This window comes from Telmatherina bonti (assembly GCF_933228915.1).
Source record: "Telmatherina bonti genome assembly, chromosome: 18".
Taxonomy (NCBI): domain Eukaryota; kingdom Metazoa; phylum Chordata; class Actinopteri; order Atheriniformes; family Telmatherinidae; genus Telmatherina; species Telmatherina bonti.
The window spans coordinates 27,381,076-27,392,447 of record NC_136616.1 but is presented as its reverse complement, the minus strand read 5'-3'; positions in this window follow the sequence as shown (position 1 = coordinate 27,392,447).

The window sequence follows — 11,372 nt, the reverse complement described above, 5'->3', positions numbered from 1 at the left end:
ATGTTTACTTCATCATCAATATGACTCGTGATTTGATGCAAAAACAATCAAGTATTTGGACTGACACAGCTCCAACCTCCTGACAACATTAAACAGGATGCTATTTGTTTTTTTGTTTTTTTTACCTTTACCACAAGACGACTCAGCTACCACTGGGCCGTGAAAGTGCACGGGAGTCGATTTTAAAGCCCTGAACAGGCATCAGTTACTGAGTTGCAATGGCAATACATGATAGACTTGGAGTGCAGAGGAAGTGCAACAGCAACACAGTCAACAAACTCAGCAAATGCTTCCAAGCAACCACAGACAAAATGTTTCTTCCATTTACACGAATGAATAATTGAGAAATAAGATATACGAGGTCCTTTCCTGCCTTTCATCTGTGTTTGCATTTTGGCATCTGTGCTGTTTTCAGGGTTTTATTTAAAGAACTCGAACATCTCAGTTCATCTGTGCAAACAAAATATTTGCAGTATGTGACGGTCTTATTCCAGATGTCTTGAAAGCCCATTAAGAAACTCAGAAAAAGAAGTGCTGCTGTGTATTTTTGTGAAAGTAAAAATGTAAACGCATGCTGCTTCTGTCCTGTTCTATTTCTACAGTAAGTAACACTTTCTAGACTCACAGCTGGTCTGTCTCATTCACTGCATTCACCATATTCTGTTCCAGTAGCACTCCAGTGTTCTAGCTTTGTTCCTAAATTAGCCCCCTTTGTACAGTTCTGCTCAGCAACAGCGTGCATTGCTGCAATTGCCTCTCTATAGTGGCCTCCTGTGCAGCTCAGACCTGCAAAGGTTACGATGCTGCAGGTATACTCTACAACAAACGACCCCACGTGCTCAATTTAGACAGGTCGATGATGGATCTGAGGTGGTCTGCTGTGAGCACATCAATCCTGCTTATTCAAACTCCAGCTCCCAACTGACTCGCCTTCACATTTTATTCAGGTCAGAAAGCTGACAAACACATGCATCTCCACATCAGCTTACAGGTAGCCAAACGTAATCTGACTTACAAGGAAAAGGTAAGAGAAATCATTTGTCAGTGAAGTAGATAAGCCGTATGTACCACTTATCAAGCCTTCAAGGGTGCGCATATTACAGTAAATCACATTTTTATTTATATTGCTTAAGAATAGCTTATTTTGATCTTTTGTTAGTTAAGGATGTGTTCAGTGTGACTGCTTTATATTTGTGTTTCAGCTGTTTGATTTCATAGAAGCATTTAGTGGTATTCCAAGAAAAAAAAGCAGGAAAAACCACAATTTGGCAAGCAGCTGTAGTCTTGGTAGAGTCTAAAGAGGATGACCAAGATGGTGAAGGAGCTTCTTGCTTTTTATGATCCACACAGCAGAAGGAAATGTGAAAAGTGTCTCAAAACGGTACTCTGGTGGGCTCATAAGTACTTCTCCCTCAATGGCTGCATTTCTTGTCTGCAATGTTGAAAGAAATGCTCTGCACCCAAAGTGACAGAAAGTTATCTTTTTGTACTGTGATTGTACTATTGGTAGATAGTACACAATAAAATTGTACTTTTTTTTTTTTTTTTTTTTTTTTAAAAATAATAGTAATTATACTGATTTGTAGCTGACAAACATGAGGACTGAAAAGTGAGTGGAAAAGTAGGACAGGTACATGTTTGGTTTTTTATATAATATGTATATATCTATATAAATATATATATATATATATATATATAGATATAGATATATAGATATATAGATATATAGATATAGATATATATGAATAGATAGATAAGATAGATGTATAGACATGTCTATATATGTGATACATTTTTTCCATTGTATGATTTTAGTGTGGATTATTTTTTTTTCAGTTCATGAATATTGTATTTTTTGTGATGGAAAGTGTTAGTAAAAGTCTTGAGGGTCTTTTAGGAGCTGCCACCTGTCCCAGCTGTTATCAGATAAGCAGCAGGTTGCTCAGAGTACTGATGTTCACAGTGCATGCACACGCTGGAACTTTCGTCAGTTTATAGACACTGATAAACCAAATATACTTTTAGAAAACAGTACTAAATATCTATGAAACGATTCTTTTTTCAATTAAGTTGCGAGCACACCTCTGATGCATTTGTCTAACCTAACAGTTTTAAATAAATCCATCTGGATTTCCCAACTGGTTCACTCAAAATAATCCCCAAACCTAGATATTAATATGAAGCTTTTTATTTATTTATTTATTTTTTTTTAAAGCAGCACATTTTAAGTGCCATGACTCTATGTAAAATGACGGCCATTTCTGCTGACAAAAAAACTAGGGCGGTAATCTAGTTTAATTACATTATCATCCTTCACTGAAGACTTGAAACCAATGAGTGTCTTTTAGCTTCTCAAGAGTAGAAAAAAAGAAAAGGAAAAGGTTTTAAGAGAATTTAATATTTAATTGCTGTTTTGACATAAAATATGTCAGAGTGGGACCGTGAACTTCTTGTCTTCTCTGCTGCCGTGCATGATGGGTTCGCCTCTTGGTCAAGTCAAGTGGTGGAAAAGAGTGAGACAGCAAAAGAGCACTCAAAGCGGAGTCATCCCAATTACAGTGCAGTACTTACCCTTTAGAGAAAATCATAGAAGTGACTGAACTGGGGGTCAGCCTTCTAAAAGAGATGCTACAGGGGCCCCCTCCATTTTTGCCTTGCTGCTTTTAAAAGCCTGGATAGGTCACAAGACAGAAGTAGGTATGTGATGTGTGGAAACAGATGTTTCTTCAGCTGTAGAGATCACTTACTGACATTCAGCAAAGTCATACTGTTACCCAGCTGCCCCATACCTTTTCAATTCACATTTTAAGAAACAGTCCATGGAGACTGAGCTGTCTGGCAGTTTAGTTTTATTTGATGCAGGTGACTTTTTTTTTTTTTTTTTTAAGATATCCTATATCAAATTAAATTGCATTTATTTCACGCATTTATCTACAAATGTTTCTCAAGAATGGCTGCTATGCATAAATGGTGAATATATTTTTTTTTAAGTGTACATTTGTTGGGATTTGTTCGGTCTCTTATTTAAGTGACAAATGCCTCCCTTAGCAATTATTTTTTAAACTTAATTGAGCTTCACATCTTTTCTTTGCACCGGAGCCAAAATAAAGCTGTGTCAGCTCAGGGTTTAGGGCTTTGCAATCTTCATGTTGAAATAAAATAAAATAAAATAATCAATTTTCAGAGTCATTTTATTTCAGCCAATCAGATTTAGAGTTTGTGACGGTGGGCGGGGCGTAGCCCAACGCATTCTTACGTTTTTACCGTGTAGCGGTTTAACCACCGAAGCTAGCTAAATAGCAAAAAAAACATGAAAGTTTAAACTGTACCTCCATAGATTTGAGCTCTTACTTAACTTAGACTTGTTGTTTTTTTTAACACAAAACACCAAAAGAAGGAGTTGAAGTACACTTTATCTTGCAGTCTTGTCTTTTTTTTTTTCTTTTTTTTCCTTCAGAAAGTTTTATTGGACTGGATATTTAGAGAAAGGTTAGCCTGGTAGCTAGCAGCTCTGTGCTATGGCAGTGAAGGATTTGCACTGCATTTCAGATTAAAGCCAGGAATATCTTTGGTAAGTTACAGGATTGTTTTTACTACCATACATATATCCATGGGGAGCCTTGAACAACCTTGATATTTTTGTAGAAAGTTTTACCATTTGATTTTTGGGTATTGTAGATGTCACAGAAATGTCAAGGAAAGAAAATTATTGTCCTCAGTTGAACTTATGAGTCATGCTTTCATGTATTTGCCTCACTAGCTGTCACTAGGTGGGTCTTCCTGAGTTCAACTTGGTACAGTTTAGTATCTGCTATGCAAAATAACCTAAAGAAAAACATGTCTTCTGCATGGAAAGTTGACCTGAGTCTCCTTATGCAGGTCAGATTGAAAGTGTAGTTAGTTTCCTTTAAACTGCACCTATTTCTATTTAATTTTATGCATAATCTCTTGTTACATTTGTCAAAACTAAGCCTTTACTAAACAGCAACATGAAAGGAAAAAGACATTACTGTTGTTTTCTAGCCTCATATGGTCGTGGAAAGTAAATCAGACTGTAATTTCTCCAATTTGGACCTTTTCTCAATAGTTAATGTTTATGTTTTATGTTTACGTTTATGTTGCCATTATTTTTCTATAATAATCCGCAGACTCAAGGTTAGACTCCAGTTTGAGTAAATGATTGTAGGTAAGGCAAGTTTATTTGTATAGCACCTTTTATGTACAACACAATTCAAAGTGCTTTACATGAAACATTAAAATTGTTACAGAAAAACGGCATGGAAGAAAATACAAATAACCATATCACAATAAAATAATAAATTATATTAAAATAAATAAAATTAGAATTAAAAGTTGTACAAAGGACCACAAACTGCTGTGGTGTCAAGTATCACAGAGACATTTTCCTCTGTCATTGTTGTCTTTTCCTCCAGCTGATAGTTAACATGTTCAACTCAGACACTGCCGCAGCTCTTATTAATGCAGTTGATCATTGTCAAGTTTTTGAGTTTCTTCTAACATCAAATCTCACTGTAGTGTACTTTTTTTCTTGTCTTTTTCTATACAGCAAAAGTATCCTTTTTTCATTAGTAACATTTTCTTTACTTCTTCTCAATAACCTGTCTCTTTTATTGCACACAATCCTTAGAAAGCGACATCTTAGAAAACTGAATCAAAGTTTCAATAAAGCCTGGACTGCTGCAGGCTTTGACAAGTAAGGTGAATGGAGTGTAGCAGTACTGAAGCAGGATATATCAGTTCCAGTGAGATAAATAGTTCATGAAGCTGTTGACTTCACCATTTTATTTCTTTTGTCTAAGAATTTTCCGCCTGCCTGCAGCTCTTTCTGTCCACAAATTATTCATTGTGAGCCCCACAGGCCCCAGCTGTCAATCCCAGGATTCAGAGTTTGTAAGAAAGATGGGAGGTGTTAACTTTATCAGCAGCTCAGGTCCAGGCATTCTTGGCAATATCATGATAAATCTACAAAAACTATTATAACAGTATATATTTTTTGCTGCTATAATTAAAAAAAAACCGACAAACCTGAGACGATGACGGAAATTGCTGAAGACCACTTCTTCGTTCTTTTAACGTTTCTTCTGTAGTTTTTCCAAACTTCAAAATCTCTTTTCTGTAATGAAGCTGTAAAGCGTCAACCTCTCTGTCTATTATATGCAAGAAGTTTAAGCTGCAAGTAAATAATACTGAACCGGCATGATAATGTAGTGTAAATAGACTTGAGAAGGAATTGATTATGAGCAACAGACTGCAAAACATTTTGAGAGTCTTACTTTTTGAGTCTTTAAACCATAAAAAAGTAATGTTTTAACTTTAAATATTTCATATGCACAGTAAATACACAGTTAGTGTTCTGGAAATGAGAATATCGCTGTACACAATGCAGAATTAATACATTTCTTTAGATTTTGGTGGCTTGACCGTAAACAGGAATACTTTTCTTCATGTATTGCCCAGGTAATCTTTTGAATGAACAAGGCTTCACATAATTGTCCTGTATCACCACCCCTCATAATGTCTAATTATTTGATATGGTGATTGTCTCTGGGAAGAAGGATTTCCAGTTTTTTTTTCCTGTTTTTCTTCACACAATGAAAAAGCTAATTTAGAATAAGACTTCTGTTTTTAAGTGATGACAGTGAGTTTAAAAAAAAAAAAAAAAGGACAGGGCAGATTATTAAGATAATAAAAGACATAATTAGAAAAACTGGTGTCCTTCAGCAGATTGCTGTATTTAACACATCTGTTAAATTGTAGGGATATTGTTACACAGGGAAACTAGTTAAATAAAGGAACGAAAAATCCCTGGCTGTCCACCATTAACTTGGTAAAACCATCAACTTGGTAATGGAAACCATGTCTCTTAAGGTTAAAATGATGAGCAAGGCTTTCCAGCTGCTGACTAAGACTTTACAATCTAGCCTCTATATGAGCAGTAAACTGGAAAACTACTCAGTATGTGTTTTTACCTCTCGCAGATCAATGTTTTGTGAACATGAGAGCTTTTCAGACGTAGCCATTCTTCTTGACAGGGTGAGCCACATAAGGAGGTTATGGCAATAGATTTTCTTGTTGATAATATATGATCATATTACAGTCATTGTTAATATTATCCACTAATTTTGCAACACTAAGGCAATGCAAGTTTGTGTAGCAGATTTCATGTACAAGACTATTCAAAGAGCTTTAGATAAAACATTAAATGCACTGGAGCAGGGTAGAGATGAAATACTGAAAAGTATATAAAAGAATAAAAAAAAAAAAAAATCATATTGAATAATTAAATTAAAACAGTTAAAAGCAGGCAACAGTCTAGTTTAAACAGATACGATGCAGATGTCATGCATCGGGGATGAAATGAGCAAAGAACCTGGACTTAAAAGTGTCTACATTTGATTAAATATTCATTTCCATATGCAGTTTGTTCCACATGTTTGCAGCGTAACAGCTTAATGCTGCGTTTACATGTTTGAACTGGAATCTGGTCTGGACCAGGCGACCTGAGTCCTCAGATATAAACGCTTTTCCAGGTTTATATATTCTGAACAACAACAAAAAAAAAGGAACCAAATCTTGGTAAAACACTAGATAGGATTGTTTTTTCTTCAGCTCCTAAATAAAAATTGTTCTTGTTTTGCATCGTTATCTAACTTCTCAAAAATAGAAGCTAAACTTGTCTATTATATGGATACAATTGATCTGTTGACACTTGACATTGAATAAATTCATTCATTGGAGACTCATCTTGCAGCTCGGGCTTGGCTTCAGGGAGCAACAGGTCAAAATGGCAAACTGGAGTGTGAATAACACAAACACCAGTCCATAAAGCTTTAAAATAATGTTACAAAAATAATACACCTGTTTACTACTACATGGTGCATTTCTGTATGGGCTCGGATCACGACATACAAATTTGTGCATATAAAAGTGGAAAGGCGAATGTAACTGTTGGCAGCTTGGTGACCTTGTCGTTGTGTTAACTGAGTAATCAGACCCCTCTAGCAACTCTTGTTTTTTTTGTTTTTTTTTTAAAGCGACAAATCTGGTGACTTTTTTTGGCGCTTCCTCCCAGCTGCAGTCAGAGTCAGAGAATTTTGCCTCTGCAAACAGGCTGAAAATGAAACGGGCATAAGCCAAGCTGCCGCTGGCTGATCCGACCAGGTTTAAGGTCAGATATATATATGACTATTAATGTAGACTGTTGTCAAAAATATTTTAAAACTTAAAGTTGCTTTACGGTAATGTGTTGTTGACCAATTAAACATAGGTCCAGACATAATTAACACGTGGTTATGGCTTTAATGCATGATGATCAGCTACTATTTATTTATTTATTTTTTCTCACCATCATGAACAGTTTTTTTGTTTCCCCTATCTCTGAATACACTGACAAACCACTGGTCAGCCTCACACAGCCTCGGTATTCACACTGCTGACTTGTCGCTGTTTTAACAACAATACCTGAAATTTTCAACCAAAGGACAATCCAGTACAAATCCCTATTTTTAGTGGAAGTATAGGATGGCCTAGACTAGAGGAACTCGTCACATACTGCTGTGGAGCTGGTTAGCCTCCAGCAGCAGCAGCAGCCTCCCAAATGCATAAACCAGCATTATGTATCTCTACCCATGCTGATTGGGCTGGACTGCTTCCTGTTTAACAGAGATGCTTCCCAAATCATAAAAACAAACACTGCAGTCTGAAATCTGACTGTATGGATTATTCAAATATACACTACTTATCTTTTCAAAGAATGATATAAACAGACATAAATTAAGCTTAAAACCATTCTCTTACTCCTAAAAACCAAGGACAACTCATCTCACCCCCACCTACCTATATCATGTCCTCTCCTGGAAGCTTTAAAGACTGTTCAGGCTCCTGAAAAAGCATTTGTCCGACAAACCAGGAGAAAGCATCAGTAAGGTGACCATTTCTATATAAATGAGATCTTTCACACGTTTACACACAATATTTAATGTTTGAAACTATGAACACTGAAGTGACACCCTTCTCTTTTGTCGGCATCTGGAGGACGTCATTATTAGAGTGCTCAAAAAATACCAATAAATAATCAGAGGTTTGTGTGAATCTCTGCATGTTTAAAGAGCAAAATGTGAAGTTCTATACGATAATTTAATTTACAGATTCAATGCAACAGACAATCGCCTTGTCATAATTACCTTGTTACGTTGAGATTGACAAGACATATTTTAATTGCTATTTTAGAAGAAAAAAGTAATTTTTTGTTTTTCAATTGTTTTTTTGTCCTGTGTGGACTTTTTACTCAAAATGTATTTCGATACCAGGTAATGATTTAACCAGACCTGCCAGAAATCTGTGATTTAAGGAGCATTAATTTACCTTTTTTTCAATCATGGGAAAAATAAATTGTAATTTGGGGAAATTGGCAAGCAAACATAAAAAGACTGGCTGCATGGATGCATAAACAGGCGTACTGGTTGCACAACAAGCTGGATTAAGCAGGATGTTGATGAAATTTGAGCAGAGATGGAGAAGTTTAAACTGTAATATCTTGCTTCAATAATGTGTTTTGCTCTGAAGTCATTTCTCTCTTTTTTTCCCCCCCATTATCTTTTTGCTATATCTTTAGTCGATGTAACGGTGGAAGGCGATGATGGCTTCTTCAATGTATCTATCAAATCCAGACAGAAAAACATTTGTTAATGGTTAAGAAGTTACACAGTGCTACTGTAACTGCTAAAACAAGATGATTATAAACTGCTGACCTAAACTAAACCCATTGTTTTATCTTTTCGCATCATGTTTTGATATCTTTTTACATCTGAAAACCTGGAAAAGCCACATAACTTTTTAAATTACCTTTCCCTTTTGGCACTTTTCTTTTTGTGGTGTTTTTTTTTTTAATATGTTGTTTTTTCTTTGGACTGGTACAGCTTTGTAAACGTATTCCAGTGCAGGAATAAGCAGAAAAATAGTAGGTTTAAAGTGTGCAAAGACCAGGTTGAGATTGCTGGCAGCTACTCAGTGACCCTGCACAGGCACTGTCCTCTCATCAATTGAATTGATAGAATTAATTACTGCTCTCCGCCTGGGAGCACATTGCTGGCATTTACATACGGTGACCCATAAGCCTCTTTTTTTTTTTTTTTTTTGCACTGCTGTGAGTGCACGCAGGTGTGTGCACACTTCACCCTTGAAATGAACAGCTGCTGAGTATGGGCACTGATCAACCACACACCTACAATCACACACTGGCAAATGCACATTTCGCTGTACCTGCCTGTTGGCATTATTCGACAAGACAGCTCCCTGTATAATCTACATAGTGATATCGTTTGGATGATATTAGAGGAAGCTCAGGCACCACCTGCTTCTGTGTTTAAATTGCTGCTCAGGAACAAGGCCAGGTGCGCTCCATGGAGTCATCCCCCAGCCTTTTCCAATTATGATACACATTGTTATAATTGAGGGTTACATTTATTTGGGTGTAATTGTTTAAACCTTTTCTGCCATACCACTGCAATAGTTCCATAATAACACCACCACACTGGAACCTGCTAAGCTGTTATTAGCTCTGTGGATCATTCCTGGGGTAACCAGGGACTTTAGCATCAAATATGAAAAATTAGAAGCCATATAACTTTATTGAGGACTCCTTTATCATAACCATGGCAACAAGAAGAAACCTCCGTGCTGTCACAGGTACAGCTGACCCCCCACTCAGACATAGCTGCCATGAAGTACTGGTAGCAACAGAGAATGACTGACCCCCAGTGAGACGTGTTCTTGAGTCCTTAATGAAAGAGTTGTGCCCCATTGAGCCCTATAATGAATGTTCAGACATTGAAAATCCCAGGAGGGGTAGCTTAATTCCTTGCAAGTAGCTTCAAGCAGCTAAACCATCTTGATAGAAAAAAACCCCCCAAAAAACAGAAGCTGAAAAAAAGTGATGGATGAGACTCTGTTAAACTGGCGCTTTTTTTTTAATTGGCTGTGCGTGTTGTTTGGTATGCACATATCTGCATGGATCTGTCAGAGGAAGGTGCTCGAATGCCTTTGTTCAGGCTCTTTATGCAGCCTTGTCCAGCTCGTCTGATACTTGTTTAGCTTTCATCCTGACTAATGGAAATGTCAAAAACACAGTAGAAAAGCTGGGCTGCCCATTCTCCTCAGATGCCAAAAGATGTGAAACAGAGATTGCAGCCAAGCCTTGTCAAAGAAACACACACAAGCGTACACACAGAGGCACTGCTATGCAGTATTATAGCTGATAAGAGCTTTGTAGATTTTGGTAATGATGTCCCTGAATACCAAGTGAGCTGCATCTAAAGAGACCCGTAGGAATTAATAAAAATGTCCACCATTTCATGGCTGTGTTGTTTTTTGTTTTTTTTCCCTCTTCTCAGAAATCACAAAAGAGAATCATTGAATGCCACATTTAATTCTTTTTCTCAGGATGTCTTTGCATGTATTGCTGCTTTGGAGTTTTTGCATCCCCATTATGACTCTGCTCTTTATGTTTGTACTTTTTCCTCCTTTTTTTTCATTCCACTTTTCTGTTTCTCTCCACATTTATTTCCATTTTTTCTCCTTTTGCTTGTTTCCAGTTTCCAATTTAGTTCCCATCCGCTGTCCTTTCTGTCTTCCAACTCCCCATCTTTCATGCTTATGCCCCCCGTTCATGTCAGTGCCTCTTTTCAATAGCGCTCTGATTCATTTGTCCTCTGCTTCAGGTTTTCACATGGACAGGTGGCTGAACAGCTGGCCTACTATGTCCATGTGTCAGGGACCGTATCCACAGAGGAGATGTTTGATACGGTTGCACAGGTTGGCGTGGTGCAAGGCAGCTCTACCTGCAGCGGAGGAGATGACCTGTTTGCATGGCCTCTTGGTTCTCCTCAGCACCAACAGGGAAAAGAGCATCAAGGAGAGCTACACCTCTAACATGTGCTGATACTTCACCAGCTGCACAGGTGGGTACAGTGGAATAGAGTGTGGAGGATCTTGGACTAGGGGCAGTCAGTCCAATAAAGTTACTGGACTTGGACATCTTTGCAGAATATTAAACATCTTCAGGATACGCTTCACAAAACGTGCAATTTTTGAGCCTGTATTTTAAGACTGCCGTCACAAGTTGTGTTTCCATTACACCTAGAATTGCGTAAAAAAAACAAAAAAAAAAGCAAAGACCTATATATCACAATAGAAAAATGCTAATGGAAACACTTAAATTATGTTCTCGTGAAGTGGTTTTTAAGACATTTCGATATAGGGATATATCACAAACATGTAAAAGAAAAACTTTTTTCACATTTACGTCTACCTGAATGTGACGTAGGGGGTCATGTGAACAGTTAATGTCTTGT